The following is a 14,772-nucleotide window of genomic DNA, read 5'->3' as shown; positions in this document are numbered from 1 at the left end:
GGAAAAATGGGATCTATCATGCAGATTTTGAAACAGAAAACGTGTGCAATTCAAAACCAAAAACACGAAATTGCATCCTTCTGCTTGACTGTGATTCTCTAAAAAAAAAAAAAATTTAAATGTTTAAAACGTGAAGACATGTATAGACAACAATCATTGGTGTCTTGTGGTATTTTGCTGCAGTATTTTTGTCGAGTCCACAGAATGAGCTTCAGCTGGAGAAACGCTGCATCTGCATGATCCTGAAATTTATTATTCTGCTCCAACCTGAACAGTAATGGGAGGGAGAGCGAGATAATAATGCCACCATAAAAACAGAGAGAGGGGGACACTGAAGAAGAGAGGGAGAGAGACAAAGATATAGAGCCCGAGACAGAAAGATAGAGAGGGAGAGAGTTAGTGAGGGAGTAAGAAGTAGGCTTAATGCCTCTATAAACCTCTTCCATTCTACATCATTACTCTCAGTTTTTAAACCAGGAGGAGGAATCACCCATTTCGCAGCTGACTGAAAATGCACACACACCAGCAGCGAGCCTGGAAGTGTACTTGGATGGATATTTTATTCTATAACACTTATTCTCCATCTACCTCCATTTGCTGATTTGGACTCCAGAGGACAGTAAAATCATAGTTTAAACCCACACTACACAGCCTACACATTTCACACGCTTTTGCTGCTTGACCTCCTCATCCCTGAGCTGATCTGCACTCCACTGTATTCTTACGTTTCTGAAGCAAAAAACTCCACTGCAACAAATCAGGATATTGCTATGATACATATCCACCTATCAAGTCAAGTCAAGAACTTTATTGCCAGATGTACATGCACACAGAGTTTGAGGAATTTGTTGTGCGGAGGTAAAACAGCCGGGGAGGTGGGTAAGGGCAGGGGGGGTCAATGTACAGGGGTAACATTTATATATGAATAGAACAGAAATACTTTATCAACCCCAAGGGGATATTTGTTTGCTACAGTAGAAAGAGTACAATCCCGCCACCATACCTAAATACAGATAAATAAGTAAAAATGTGCAGTAAATAAAAAATAAACAGCAAGAATAACATACAAAGGAAAATGCCCTATGGAAAGGATGTAAAATGTTAACCCTGAAAGACCCACTGTTGCAAAAATAAAACATCAGTATTACTTTTTTTAAAGTTAAATGTTTTTATCATCTATATATTATATTATATTATATGTTTGAGTTTTAAAGGGTTTAAGTGTGTTATAGTGCAAATAGTGTCCAAGAGTGCAAGAGTATAAAAAAGTGTGCAATTTCAAATTACAGAGCTGGAAAAAAGACAGAGAGGACTGAACGCTTTCTGCCAGCCAGGGGTGATGCATTGAACATAGTTATTGTTTGTGGCAGGAAAGATTTCCTGTATCTGTCCTTGTGGCAGTGGAGCTGGACCAGCCTGTTGGGAAAGCTGCTCCGCTGCCTGTCCAGCAGGGGGTGAAACGCAGGGTTATCCAGGATGGACAACAGTTCTTTTAAAATCCTGCTTTCTTTTACTTTAAATAAGTTGTGAATATATAAATAAGTTATGAGTTGTATGGTACATCCCTGTCAGTGCACATGAATCAGTGAGAATTGTTTTTTGTGAGTCCAGTTACTTATGTTGTGTCTGCCATCACTCTGGCTGTGGCAGAGACATGTCCTGTGTGTGAGCAGGCTGTCTGCTCTCTTTTTCCTCAGGTTGTAAACAGAGCGTTGGTATTTGAGAAGAGAGTGAGTTGTGTGATGCTTGTCTTTGATTATGCTGTTGGCTTTTTTCTTGCATTGTTCAGTGTGTAATTGGTTCATGGAATGAAGGTCAGCCCTGATGATCCTCTCTGCTGTCTTAACAACCCTCTGGAGAGCCTTCTTCTCTGCCTGGGTGGTGCTTCCATATCAGACAGCGATGCTTGTGGTGAGGATGCTCTCCACCAGGCCGCTGTAGTGAGTGGGCGACAGCTCCCTGGGTCTTCCTGAGCAGCCTGATGACGTAAAACCGCCTTTGGGCCTTCTTCATCTGGGCAGCCGTGTGGACAGTCCAGCTCAGGTTAGATGTTTGTTCAAGGCCCTCTATAAGTGCTTTTTAGGTGAGACAGGTATCGCTATTTTGATTGTAGATGTCACGATCAAAAAGAGGGAATCCATCCATTCATCCATTAATTATCGATACACTGCTTAATCCTCACCTGTCCAGGGTGTCCCCTGCCTTCGCCCGAGTCAGCTGAGATGGGCTCCAGCACCCCCCGCGACCCTAGTGAGGATAAAGCGGTGTATAGAGGATGGATGCTTAATCCTCATTAGGGTCGCAATGGGGCTGGAGTCTATCCCAGCTGACGTAGGGTGAAGGCAGGTTGACAGGTTATCAGTCTATCACAGGACAACATATACAGACAAACAATCACACTCACATTCACACCTACAGACAATTTAGAATTACAAATTAACTGTGGGAGGAAGCCAGAGTACCCATAGATCCCACACATGCACAGGATAAACATGCAAACTCCATGCAAAAAGATCCCAGGATGCGAACCGGGAATCTTTTAGCTGCAGGGTGAAAGTCCTAACCACCAAGCCACTGTGCAGCCCCAAAATGAGGGAATGTCAGAGAAAATTTAAATTCTGGTATGTGCTCTGTTTTTTGTGTGTGCTGTTACCTTCACTGTACAACTATAGCATCTGCCCTGCAATCAGCAGAGAGTGCTGAGATACCGATCCTCATGCGCTTTCCACCGGTGTGTCCGTCCTAATAAGTTTCATACTTTAAACCAACAGACCAGACCTTTAATTGTCTATTTTAATATCTTATTAAACAAAGCCTGAAATGAAAATGTGCTTCAACCTGCATTGAACACAAAAAACCACTGATACGACTGGCAATGCATGCACTTTTGAAGCAAACTGACCCATGTAGTAGTAAGAATAGAACTGTGTGCTGTCCACTTTCAAAGTCCACATCAGTCACATGGAAAGTGTGAATTAGCCTTAACCAGTCAGACAGTGCTGTGGGCAGGATATTACTCTCCAGATAGAGAGAAACACGAGAGATAAAGTTGGCTATTTCAAAATTCTTTTAATCTTTTTTTTAATCGGGAATAAATTTTTAAAAATAACAACACTATCAAATTAAATAATGACAATAATCTGATTGGATAAATGGCCAGGGCATTAAGGGTCAACCCCTAATAAAACACCAGCAGGTTGTGTAGTACTGGTGTGTTTCTAACATTGTCAATATTGATTGACATGAAACATGAAAGCAGGCTGTTTATTATGGAGTGGATATGCATTACAGTTCTACAGAGCAGCCATACAAAACATTTTTGTCATCAAAAGCAATTAAAACAGTGACCAAATGAGTGGATTCCTTTGCCAGTTTCTAATACAGTTTTGTATGGCTAAAGAGGCAGATCTGAAAAGTGTTTGGAAAAATGGATTTGAGAAATGAAGCAAAAATAAAACAAAATAATTGTAAATTGCAGAGCAAAAGTATGGTATTTATTTATTTATTTGTTTGTTTCCTTTCTGTGCAATGATCCTTCAGATTTGTGCTGCTCGTACTTCATGGCCCCCAGGCTGATAAGTGCTGGTTGAGAGCATAATTTTTGATAAAAACACAAAAAGTTGCACAGATCTACAGATACTTCAACTCATCCACTTGTGGGTTTTTGCATAAAACACTGATTACCCTGTTTTGTCCTTCTTTTTTTCAGTATTTTTACCGTTGTTGTGTTCACAAAGCATTCAGAGTAATATGAGCTGAGAAGAAGCAAAAAAAGCTTTTTCTGAATGACTCTCAATCCACTTTTTTTGCAATTTCAATTTTGCAAATTGCTTCCTTTAAAATTATTGGCATTTCTCAGAGAAAGAAAAAAAAAACTTCTTCTGTGACGCCATCCACTCAACCTGGACCATAATCAAAGCTTTTGCCATGAAAACCTGATTAGCCATCTCTATCCTGGGGGAGAGGAAATAAAGACTTAAAATACAGGAAAGAGAAAAGACCAGTGGAATAGCACAGCAGGAGAGAGCAACCACAGGGAGAGTGGAATTATGGGTAGTGGAAATAAAGGAACAATAAACACTCAGACACACACACAGCTGCAGCAGACATCAGCCGGATCCCCTGTGAGCTCGATAAGCCTGTTATTAGCTCTCTTAGTGACCAGAATAAGAAGAACAAGACATAATCCTCACTGTTAAAACCCTAATCAAGAGCCCAACACAATCTTCATTAGACTGGAACCCTTTGCCTAGCTATAAGTGTATATCAGTTTATACAAGTCATCCAGCTTACTCTAATACTGTATGTGGGAGGGGGGATAAAAGAAAGTAAGCTCATTTCACAACAGGAATTTAAAAAAAAGAGAAAACACTCATTTAAACATGTTGAGACGAGAACTGTAGCTTCTGCAGGAGCTATGCTCTTTTGGATGCTGGAATGAAAACGTACAACTTCAGAATCCTTGAAAAATCACTGACCTTACGTGAGAGAAAAGCTACAGTGTCAAATATGTCTTCTCTTTGTCTTTTCACTCTCATCTTTGTAGGTGCTACATTGGATATATGTGATTCATGGCATCAAGTATAGTTATTCAGATTTGAACTAAAACCATTCACAATAATTACTTCAAACCAGCTGGGAACCATACTCCAGACCTTCTCTGTATTTCTTGATAATTATTGTCTTTATCAACATTTATTGTGTGCAATAAACAAATGCTATTAATAAGCCTAGAATGTTTTGTGGTGATGTACTTAAGTTACTGCTTTTACACAAAAGTAGTGACTTCCAAAAAATGTATGTTGTACTCTTTACTCCTCCAAGAAATGTGGTGGACTTACGTGACAATCAGCGTTGGTTTGTCTGTCTGTCTCACCTTAAAACATATTTTTTTCGGACTGGCTTTTAATACTCAGTAATGTGGGGACATTTTCTTTTCTTTTCTTGACGTGTTCTATTGTTCCTTCCTTTTAATTTCCTTTTATTTTAATTTTACTGTTTGATTTTAACTGGAAAGCACTTTGGTCACCTTTGAGTGTGGTGAAGTGCTCTATAAATAAATTTTGATTGATTGATTGATTGATTGATTGTCTGTCTGTTTACCGCATTACTCAAAAATGGATTAGCTGATTCAGATGAAATTTTCAGGGAAGTTTAGAAATGACACAAGGAGCAAGTTACGAGATTTTGGCAGTGATGTGGCTTATAGTCTGGATCCACTGATTTGTTAAAGATTTCTGTACCACTGGTGTCACTGTAACTACGACGACAAGTGAACACTACGTCAGCTGCCTGCTGACGATCACGATTGCGATCCTAATACAAATCGACCACTGCAGACCACAAATATTTTAAAGATTTAATTTGTTGGATATCATACAACGACTGAGCAGCCTTGGCGGAGTACCGCACTCTTTGAGTGCTTTTCTTGATTTAATTAGTATGATCTAGAAATCTCCTCTTCAGCAGCACTTTGTTAAACCATACTACCCAGCTGTTTTCCTCTCTATGCTCTAAAAGGTTTGTTCATATATAATTCACAGCCTTATAAAACGTCCTATTCCTATAAACATGATAAAAATAGATTTGTTTTTATGTTGAGAGTATATGCAGTTGATTAACGGACTGATAAACAGATATACCTAAAATCCCTCTGTAAAAACCTTTGACTCTAATATAGCAACAAAATAATACAAGAATTGTGAACTTGACTCTCTCTAGAGTCAGATTTGTTTTCTAGAAGCTGATGCAAATTTGTGCAATTCTAAGGACACCACCTCACTTGCACATTTAAATATATAGTGTCAGAAAACTTGGGATATAAAAAATCACTTTCTCAATGTAAGTAATCAGCTGGGGAAGTTTCATGGCAGCTGAAGTTTTTACCATATTCATCTGAAATATCTGATACAAAAGTACATTTTAAAATGTTGATGTGTTCACTACAGTGGAGAGCTGGGTGTCCTGCTCAAAAAAAGAACATATTTAAGTCTTGTCTGAGAGTAATAAGCATGTTTGACAAAAGAAAAACTTATTTAAAAAAATAATGAATGTATAAAAGAGTAAAAGAGTATCTTAATTTTTTATAAGGAGTCTAATGGAGGCTACTAGCCAAAAGAAGTTCTATAAATTACACGTGTTGCTGGAGATTTGACTTCTTCAGGTTTCTCTGCACACCAGGTACACCAAAGAGGTAGAGTGATGTGAAATCCCCACTCTGCTTCCCACATGAGCTCTGCTGTAATATTAATATTCAATAAATCGTCAAATGTCAAGGCATTGCAATGACTTACATGTGTTTAGGCTTCCCAATATTAGTGCTGCTGTTATTTCAGAAAGGTCAGACTTATGCTACAGTTTGGCCTTCGGTGGAGATCAAGCAGTACTTCATAGAAAACTTTTAAAATATCCATAAAAACATTTTATAGCTAGTAGACTTACATGTTTAGTGATCCAATGTTTTTTCACATACAATAAATTCAAGAAAAGTATCCAGTTTTGATTTTAGTTACACACACACACACACATGCTTCACCATTGGTAAAGATATAAAGAGAACTAGCACACTATGAGGGGCACAAAAGATAGATATTGATAATACTAGATCAAAATGTTTCCAGTCATACCAGCACTTTCAGACCAGCCCTGTGTTCAGACTCACTCCAGAATTATATCATGACCTACATTTGTTTGAGCATCTACAAAATTGTGATTGGAAAATATTTTTTTTCCTGGTAGTCAGGAGGCTACGGGAAGCAGTGAACTAAGTGATGATTTCACCTAGCCTAAGATGTTACTAGGCTGTTGTGTACTTAATATCAAAGTAACAGTTAGTGGTGCTGTTAGCTATGATTTTGTAGATGACCACTGATTAACTCATTCCAGCTCCTCAAATCAGCAGAGAGACAAAGGTAGATGAAATTACTGATGGTAAACAAGTCTAAGTCGACATGTTTACTGTCATCTTGAAAATCACAGACGCTGCAGCTTAGTGAATCCTTTTACCTACTGTTATCTACCTCTGAATACAGAGACACAATTTATACAAACATGTGAGCCACAGGAATAATTCTGATTTAACACATTCAATTAAAAAAAATGCCCCTTTACATTTTAATGAGGTTGCTCCAGAGCTGTAATTCACGTTTACAAATGATATATGTCTAAAGTATTCAGGCACCTTAATTGCATTTGTTTGTACCAACTAGCTCACAGTCATCCATAATAACATAATAAAAAGGCCTTTTTAAGATTTTTTTTGCAGTTTGTAAAATAAAAACTGAAATATCTCATTTACAACATTATGCAGACCTTTTGCTGAGACACTCCAAAGGACAATCAGGTAGAACTTGATTGGTTCACTGGTGGTGAATTGAATTGAATAGACATAGTTTTGAAAACAACATACCTGTGTATCAGATGCCAAAGTTCACACTACATGTAAAGACAAAAACTGAGCCAGTTCAAATAGCTTTCAGTGGACCTCCAGGATAAATGATGGTGCTGACTGTATCAATGGGATAAACTTTCTAAATCCTGGTGTACATGCCTGTAGAGACTGAACCAAGAGGACTCAATGCTGTAAAGAACTGCCAAGGAGGCTTTTACAAATGACTGAAAAGACTGACGACCTGTCCAGGGTGTCCCCTGCCATCACCCCAAGTCAGCTGGGATAGGCTCCAGCACCCCCACGACCCTAATGAGGATTAAACACTGTATGGATAATGGATGGCTGGATGCTTTACTCTGTCATTACTGGTTATCGAGTGGAGATTGATATGGGCAGAAATGTCAATTTCATACATTTAAAATAACTTACAATGCAATTAGGTGTGTGGTACTTAACAGTAAAGCACTTTCTGAAGCAACTATATTTTCTTCTCCTAATATCCAATTATCCAAATATTGAAGCACACACTCAAGGACAGGGCAAAATCATGCAGAGGTTAATTTGTAACTCTAAATTGTACGTAGATGTGATTGTTTGTCTCTATATGTAGTCCTGTGACCTGTCCAGGATGTCCCCTGCCTTCACCCTGAGGATTAAGCAATGTATAGATAATGGATGGACACTCAATGACAAGGAAACATTGCAAAGGATTTTTTTCTTGAGAGAACATTGTAAATGGAAATATTCTCTTACTATGATACCTGGAATTTGGATTCTTGGATTCCCTGACCTCAAACACTAAGGAGAAATAGAACCATGGTGATTTTAGAGGTAAGAAACAGCACCATCGCCACTTAGCAAAGCAATGTACAGCAACCACAGTGAAACAAATCACTGTGTGGAGGGAGTACTGCCATTAGTATGTTATTTTCTTTTGTGCATACCACATGCTAGCTTCTTTAAAGAAATATTCTGAACATTGTACGGCTGTTTGCTGTCAGTTTCCAGGGTATAAAAGCACACAATGGCAACTGATGCTCTCTTCAGGGGACTGGGTAGAGGGGGTGGGGCAAAGGAAATCATCCTTCAGCAAATGAAAACCAGATTGTCACAAAAGCTTCAGAAAACAAACCTCCCTAAAATGACACACACATTCAGGCAGACACAACACACTAAAGAAAGAAGGAACAACAGAGAAAACTAACACAAGCACCCAGACACAAACCTGGGTTGTCTTTCTGACGTATTTCCTCTGGTTGTTTGGAATTGGCATCACAAATTTTTATTCTCATACACACTCACACATAGACACAGACAATTGTCCTTCCTAGCTGTGGGGTTCGATTGGTTCCAGACGGATTAATAGGCAGTGGAATGCTGAACAACATCTGACCAAAGTGATCTTTTTGTATGTGTCTATGCATGTGTGCCAATGTGTGTGATATACATACACAAAAAACTTCCAAAAAAAAAAGAAAAATCTGATATCCAGTTTGTCAGTGTCACTAGCAGTGGGGACTTTGAGATGTGGTTTATTTGCAACATCTCAAAGTTACAGTCTTAGATCCTGAAGGTAAGAAGGTAAAGAAAATCACAGTGCATTTGTGCTCTGGAGTACTACAATGTCCTTGCTTCAGATGGTGTGCACCCTGAAACTTCTCTGTGTTGTAGCTGTTTTTGAGTGCTTGGTTAGACATTGACTTGCAGTTTCTTGGGTGTGTGAGAATGTTTTTTCAGCTGTGTGCGGCCATGCTGTAGAGGTAGAGCTACTTGCTTTAGACTCCATGCCGCCAGAGCAACACAGGGGCCTCCTTTGTTGTTTGCAGTGTGCTTTGGTTGGGGGTCAGTCTGGTGTGAACTCTGACTCAGTAACAGCACAATAGCAATGAGGTGGATTGGTTATCAGCTGCTTATTTGAAGTTCTCTGCATGGGGAATGGCCTCAAAAAAAGTTTGGGGTTATAGCTGGTCACTTGCTGTGGTCTTTTCTTCCCCAAGGAGATGGGGGTGGTGATGGATGGCGAGATGGATGTTCTTGATGTTCATAGACATTTGTGCATATATATATGCATGGGCACAGACATAAAGAACACAACAGAAGTGAGTACACCCTGTGTAATATATATTAAATGTCAAGTCATCCTAAATTGTACCTCCGTAGAGTAACTCAATTACTTCTAAACCACACTGTAGAGTATTTGCTCTTCTATAAAACTGATACCTAACAGTTTAGAAGGAAGGATTTTTCAAGCTGCTGCTGACTGGTCGTCAGGCTGTCTGTCAGTATTTTTGTATATTCACAGGCATGCATGGTCTCATCTTTAAATGTCATCTCCCCAACGTCTTTGGGACTCAGGCAGCCCAACATCATCACACTGTTCCCTCTGTGCTTCCCTGTCAGGATTATGCATTTACTGTGGTAGTCCTGGCCAAGTTCAAACCAAATATGTCATCCAAACTCATCTGAGTCGAACAAATGTATTTTTGGTCATGACCAAAGAAGGTGCTCTTAATATTCACCTTACTTTGTTCATGGTCTTTAGCAAAGTTTAATACTGCAATTTTGTGACAAAGAAACAAGGCAAGTTGATGTTATGCAATGTCGTTTGCACTGTTTGAGCTGTCACAAAAAATGACTGATAATCATTTTGCTAAGTCCATTTTCTAGATCTAAAATTCAGATTGTGAAAGGAATGCACTGTCTATGGTGTCACTTTAGGAAAACAGCCACTGCAGCTCTGATTAGTGGTACTATGACTTGTTCTGTTTTTAGTGATCCCTACTGCAAATGTGTCTACTCATTTTTCATCGGTCACTGACCTTCTTATATCATTTTCCATCTGTCTGTCTTAAAATCAGATACTTCATTCCTCTGGAAATTGTTGTCCCAGTGGAGCCATGATGCAGACATGCAAAAAGACACACCCCATAGTTTCAGAAGTGAGAAAGCTCTGGTGCTCACAGGTCATTTTGTGACCACCTTCATGCAGTCAGACTGATTGAAAATCGCAGGTGTACAAATTTGTGCGTCAGTTTCTACTTCAGGGTCTGTAGTTGCAATACAGTCATTCTAAAGACTTTGTTCAGATTGTTCATTAGAGAAAGTACTCGACTGTTTAACATTGACATAATGGAAATATTGAGAGATGATACCACTCTGAATCATTTGACACTGAAGATAATTACCATTCAAGCACAAGGGTGTACTCACTTGTACTGTATACTGTGCTGTTATGTACATGCATTAACTTTCTCTCATGTACAGTAGGCCATGATTATTTGATTAAAATTAGCTAAAGTAAAACAATCGAGGTTAAGCCTCCATTTTTTTGCAAACTTGAGTCAAAGAACATTTATTTCTATCCAGCTTTACATGCTGCTGAGTGTTGCACAGAAACTTTGACTTTTCTGTGCGACTTAAAAAAAAACAGCAACCAGGAAGCAACAATTATGAATTATAAAGTGGTTGTGTGCAAGACTATGACACGATAATTATTACTGTTGGTGGCAGAGGAGAGAAGGTTAGATGCACTGTAACTCAGTATGCACATCCCATCCAGGAAGACGACCAGGAAGCGCAGCTCACTCATTTGCTTCCAGTCTCTTAGAGGCAATCAATTATTGTTCTGCATTCCCACGGCTCACTGACTCTTGAAAGTCAACTCCAGCAGCTTGCTGTGTATGAGACTTGAAGTACTAAACAACAGCAGGATTACATCCTATATTGAAAGCATTCAGTGAAGATTTACCTCTAAGACACAAATCCACTTGCCATCAGAGGTACTGTAACAATATTAAGTATGAACATGACACAAATTGTTCATATTTAAGTATATGAAGATACAAATACAAGACTTTTAGCCAACACTGTCTTTAACAGGTTGGATTTGCCAGGATATGAGACTGTTTCATAGTCACAGTGCCTTGGATTTTTTTTTATGCGTTTGCATAATAAATACATCAGTGCATCAGGACTGCAGTGATTACTTAGGCTGCTGAACTGACAATCTAGAGAAAGAATTCTTTTTTCTTTTTCCTGAGCCATGCGGTTGTTGTGTAATTATTCACACATCTTTTTCAGAACTAAAAAATCCATATGGCACCGAGTTATTTGATGAAAACTGGAGCAAACTCACTTTGATTGATGTAAAGGAAATTTTTCAGCCATGTAAATAAAAAAAGAAAGGGAAGGGAGAGAAGGAAGTGAGGTAATAGAAGGGGAAATCCATCTCCCGCAATCAAGACCAGATTAGTAGTGGCATTATACACAAACTCCTCTACACACATTTGTCTCTCTCATAAGTCACAGCTCATCAGCCTAGTAAAGGCTGATGTTCTTCTTGCAGAAAAAAAGGATATCTTCCACAAAATTATTTTACTGAAACACTAAAGGCAGACTTCATTCATCACAAACATGTGGTGTCAGCCTCTATAACCAAGATGCAATAGGAGCATTTTCTAAACAATTTTCCACTTTTGTAACTCAAGTTGTATGGCATTTTCCTATGTAAGGATTATTATTTTGTACTTCGTCTCTTCTAAAGTACTATACACACAATAAAGACAAAGAAGATAAGAAATTCTTCTTCAAAGTTGGGGAAGACAGAAGCAAAGTTAGAGAAGGAGTTATACAGGATAAAATGAAACGCAAGCTGTGTTGTGTGTTTGTACACGCTTTTCAGCACATTTTAAGCTTCCTTTCATCAGCTGTCAGCAAAGGATGTTGCTCCTCTCTCCATGTTCATCCATCATCCCTTTATCTCCTTACTTCAATCTCCCAGTACTCTTTCCTTCTCTGTTTCTGCCCATCTTTGTTGCTCTTTTCCAGCAAATGAGGAGAATTTCTTGTTTTGAAGCTTTCATCTGTTTTGACTGTGAATCTGTTAGTAAATCAGTGTTAGAGAAATATGGAGGTTACAATTTGGCAGCTTTTGATAGCTAAAATGATGCTGTTGAAAATTCTGTATTGCTATTATCATATTTGGTTTCTTCTTAAAAACTTCCCAAATCCTCTGTGTTTTTCATTTACCTACACTGCTGTTCAAAGGTTTAGGGGCACTTAGAAATGTCCTTATTTTTGAACACAGGGGTACAGAGGCCCATTTCCAGCAACCATCACTCCTGTGTTCTAATTGTGCATTGTGTTAGAGACTAAAGACTAACCGATGATTAGAAAACCCTTGGGCAATTATGCTAGCACATGAATAAAAGTGTGAGTTTTCAAGGAAAACATGAAATTGTTTCAGTGACCCCAAACTTCTGAACAATAGTGTATCCTCGTGTCACAGACGAAAAGTTCTGAAACAACAATGGCACCTTAAGATAAGAAGTGCTTTAAGTGCTCAGGAAAAATAAATAAATTAGCATTTCCATGACATCAAGCAAAGTCCATGTGCTCCAGAAGAGCCACTAAATGGACCTTGAGGTGAGAAGTGCTGAGGAAAGTCAAAACTCTTTAGAGCAGGTTTTAACATGCAAAACATTTCATTAAAATAATTCAGAGCCCTTACATTTGCAACATCTTGAAGTTATATGTGGCTCTTAACACTAAACTCCATTTATTTGATCTTCACTATCAAATAAACCGGAAACATTGGATGAATATTCTATTAGTGGAACACTCTTTAATGATAATAATGACTATCCTTGTGAATGAGCAGACCCTGGAGCTACACAAACAATAAACACTCAATGAGCATTGGCTGAACACACTTCTGGACCAATGAGCATCAACACAGCAGGAGACTGGGCCAATGAGCACCCATAGCATTAATGACACAAGAGACATGCAAGGGACAAGAACATCGTCACACACATTTACAAATTCACTGCTCGCTTGTTATTCCACACACAGCCTGTCACTTCCAATGATACAGGCTAACATGACAGACCACAGTGTGTGTGTGTGTGTGTGTGTGTGTGTGTGTGTGTGTGTGTGTGTGTGTGTGTGTGTGTGTGTGCACTTGCATTTATTACTTTGTGGGGCTCAGTAGCAAGGAGCACACCAACAGTGAGGGGCCCAGCGACAGCGTGGGGCCCAAAATCGTGGGCCCCACACCGTTTTCAATGTAATTCAGCTCAGGAGACTCCCCTGATATGCCTCCCGCTTTTTTTTCACATGGCCCACAAGGTAGCAAAAAGTGGGTAGTGTGTAAAAGTGTGTAAATTTTTTGTGCTTGTGAGACCCTCAAGTGGTGCAATGCGGTATTGCAGCAGATACACACACTTCCTGAAGTGTGTATCATCTCAGCCAATGGAATGAGGTGTGGGCGGGGCCTCCTTGTCATATGACACTCACTCCTCCATCTCCGTCTGTCAACTCCAGGCCTGCCATGCTGAGCAAAACAGGTAAGTTTATTTAAGCTGAACTTTGTTGATTTTAATGTTGTCTGTCCTCTATAGCCAGCTACTTGCAACAACAACAGCAGTGATACTAAATAAAGCACCACACAGGGGCTTTTCTTGATTAAAAGTAAGTGGTTACTGTTAGCACCTTGAGCTATTAGCCTGCTAGCTGTTAGCTGCTAGCTTGTTATCCGTTAGCCCGCTAGCCATTAGCCCGCTAGCCGTTAGCCCGCTAGCCATTAGCCGCTAGCCCACTAGCTTTTAGCTTTACCATCCATGAGTTATCAATTCAATTTTATTTATATAGCGACAATTACAGTCAAATTGTCTCAAGACGCTCTACAGAATCCATATGTCTGAACCCCCAGAGCAAGCCCCAAGGCAACAGTGGCAAGGAAAACACCCTTTTAACAGGGAGAAAAACCCTCGAGCAGAACCTGGCACTTTATGCAGGGGGACCCATCTGCCTGCTGGTCAGTGGGTCGAGAGGGACAGGAGAGGTAGATTTAAAAGTAGGAAGACACTGAAAAATATCTCTGCAGGACAGACAGATGAGGAACGAGCTAACAGCTAGCAGGCCAAAGCAGACACGTTGCTACTATAACACTTACTACAATACTATACTAATCCCCAAAGGAAAATTCGAGTGTCCAGTAGCTCACTGAACCAGATATACATCTAAAATAGTAGATAATAGCAACAATAGATATTAGAAAATAGCAGAAAATCAAAATAATGATAAATGATAGTAATAATAATAAATTGACAATAATAAAAAAATAATACATAAATAATAATTATTAAATAATGAAGTAATGATGAACTACTAAATTTAAATAAATAAATACATTAATATTGAAATAAATGTTAACTATTTATTAACTATTTAATTAGGATTTATTTATTCATTCATTAATCTATTACCCATTCATTTACACTTTATATGTATTAATAAAACTAAGTTAATACAATTTAAAATTATTTACATTAATAATAATTAATAGATTATTGATTAATTAGTTGAATTTATTATTAATA

General features: G+C 38.7%; 1 protein-coding gene across 2 annotated transcripts in view; it reads right to left on the bottom strand.

Annotated features, from left to right (window-relative positions):
- Window positions 1–14,772, bottom strand: part of lama2 (laminin, alpha 2) — a 351,505-nt gene that overhangs the window by 210,241 nt on the left and 126,492 nt on the right. The gene's annotated exons all lie outside the window — the stretch shown is intronic.

This window comes from Acanthochromis polyacanthus, chromosome 16 (assembly GCF_021347895.1).
Source record: "Acanthochromis polyacanthus isolate Apoly-LR-REF ecotype Palm Island chromosome 16, KAUST_Apoly_ChrSc, whole genome shotgun sequence".
Taxonomy (NCBI): Eukaryota; Metazoa; Chordata; class Actinopteri; family Pomacentridae; genus Acanthochromis; species Acanthochromis polyacanthus.
Note: the sequence above shows the minus strand (reverse complement) of the source record. Positions and strands in the feature narration are given on the sequence as shown.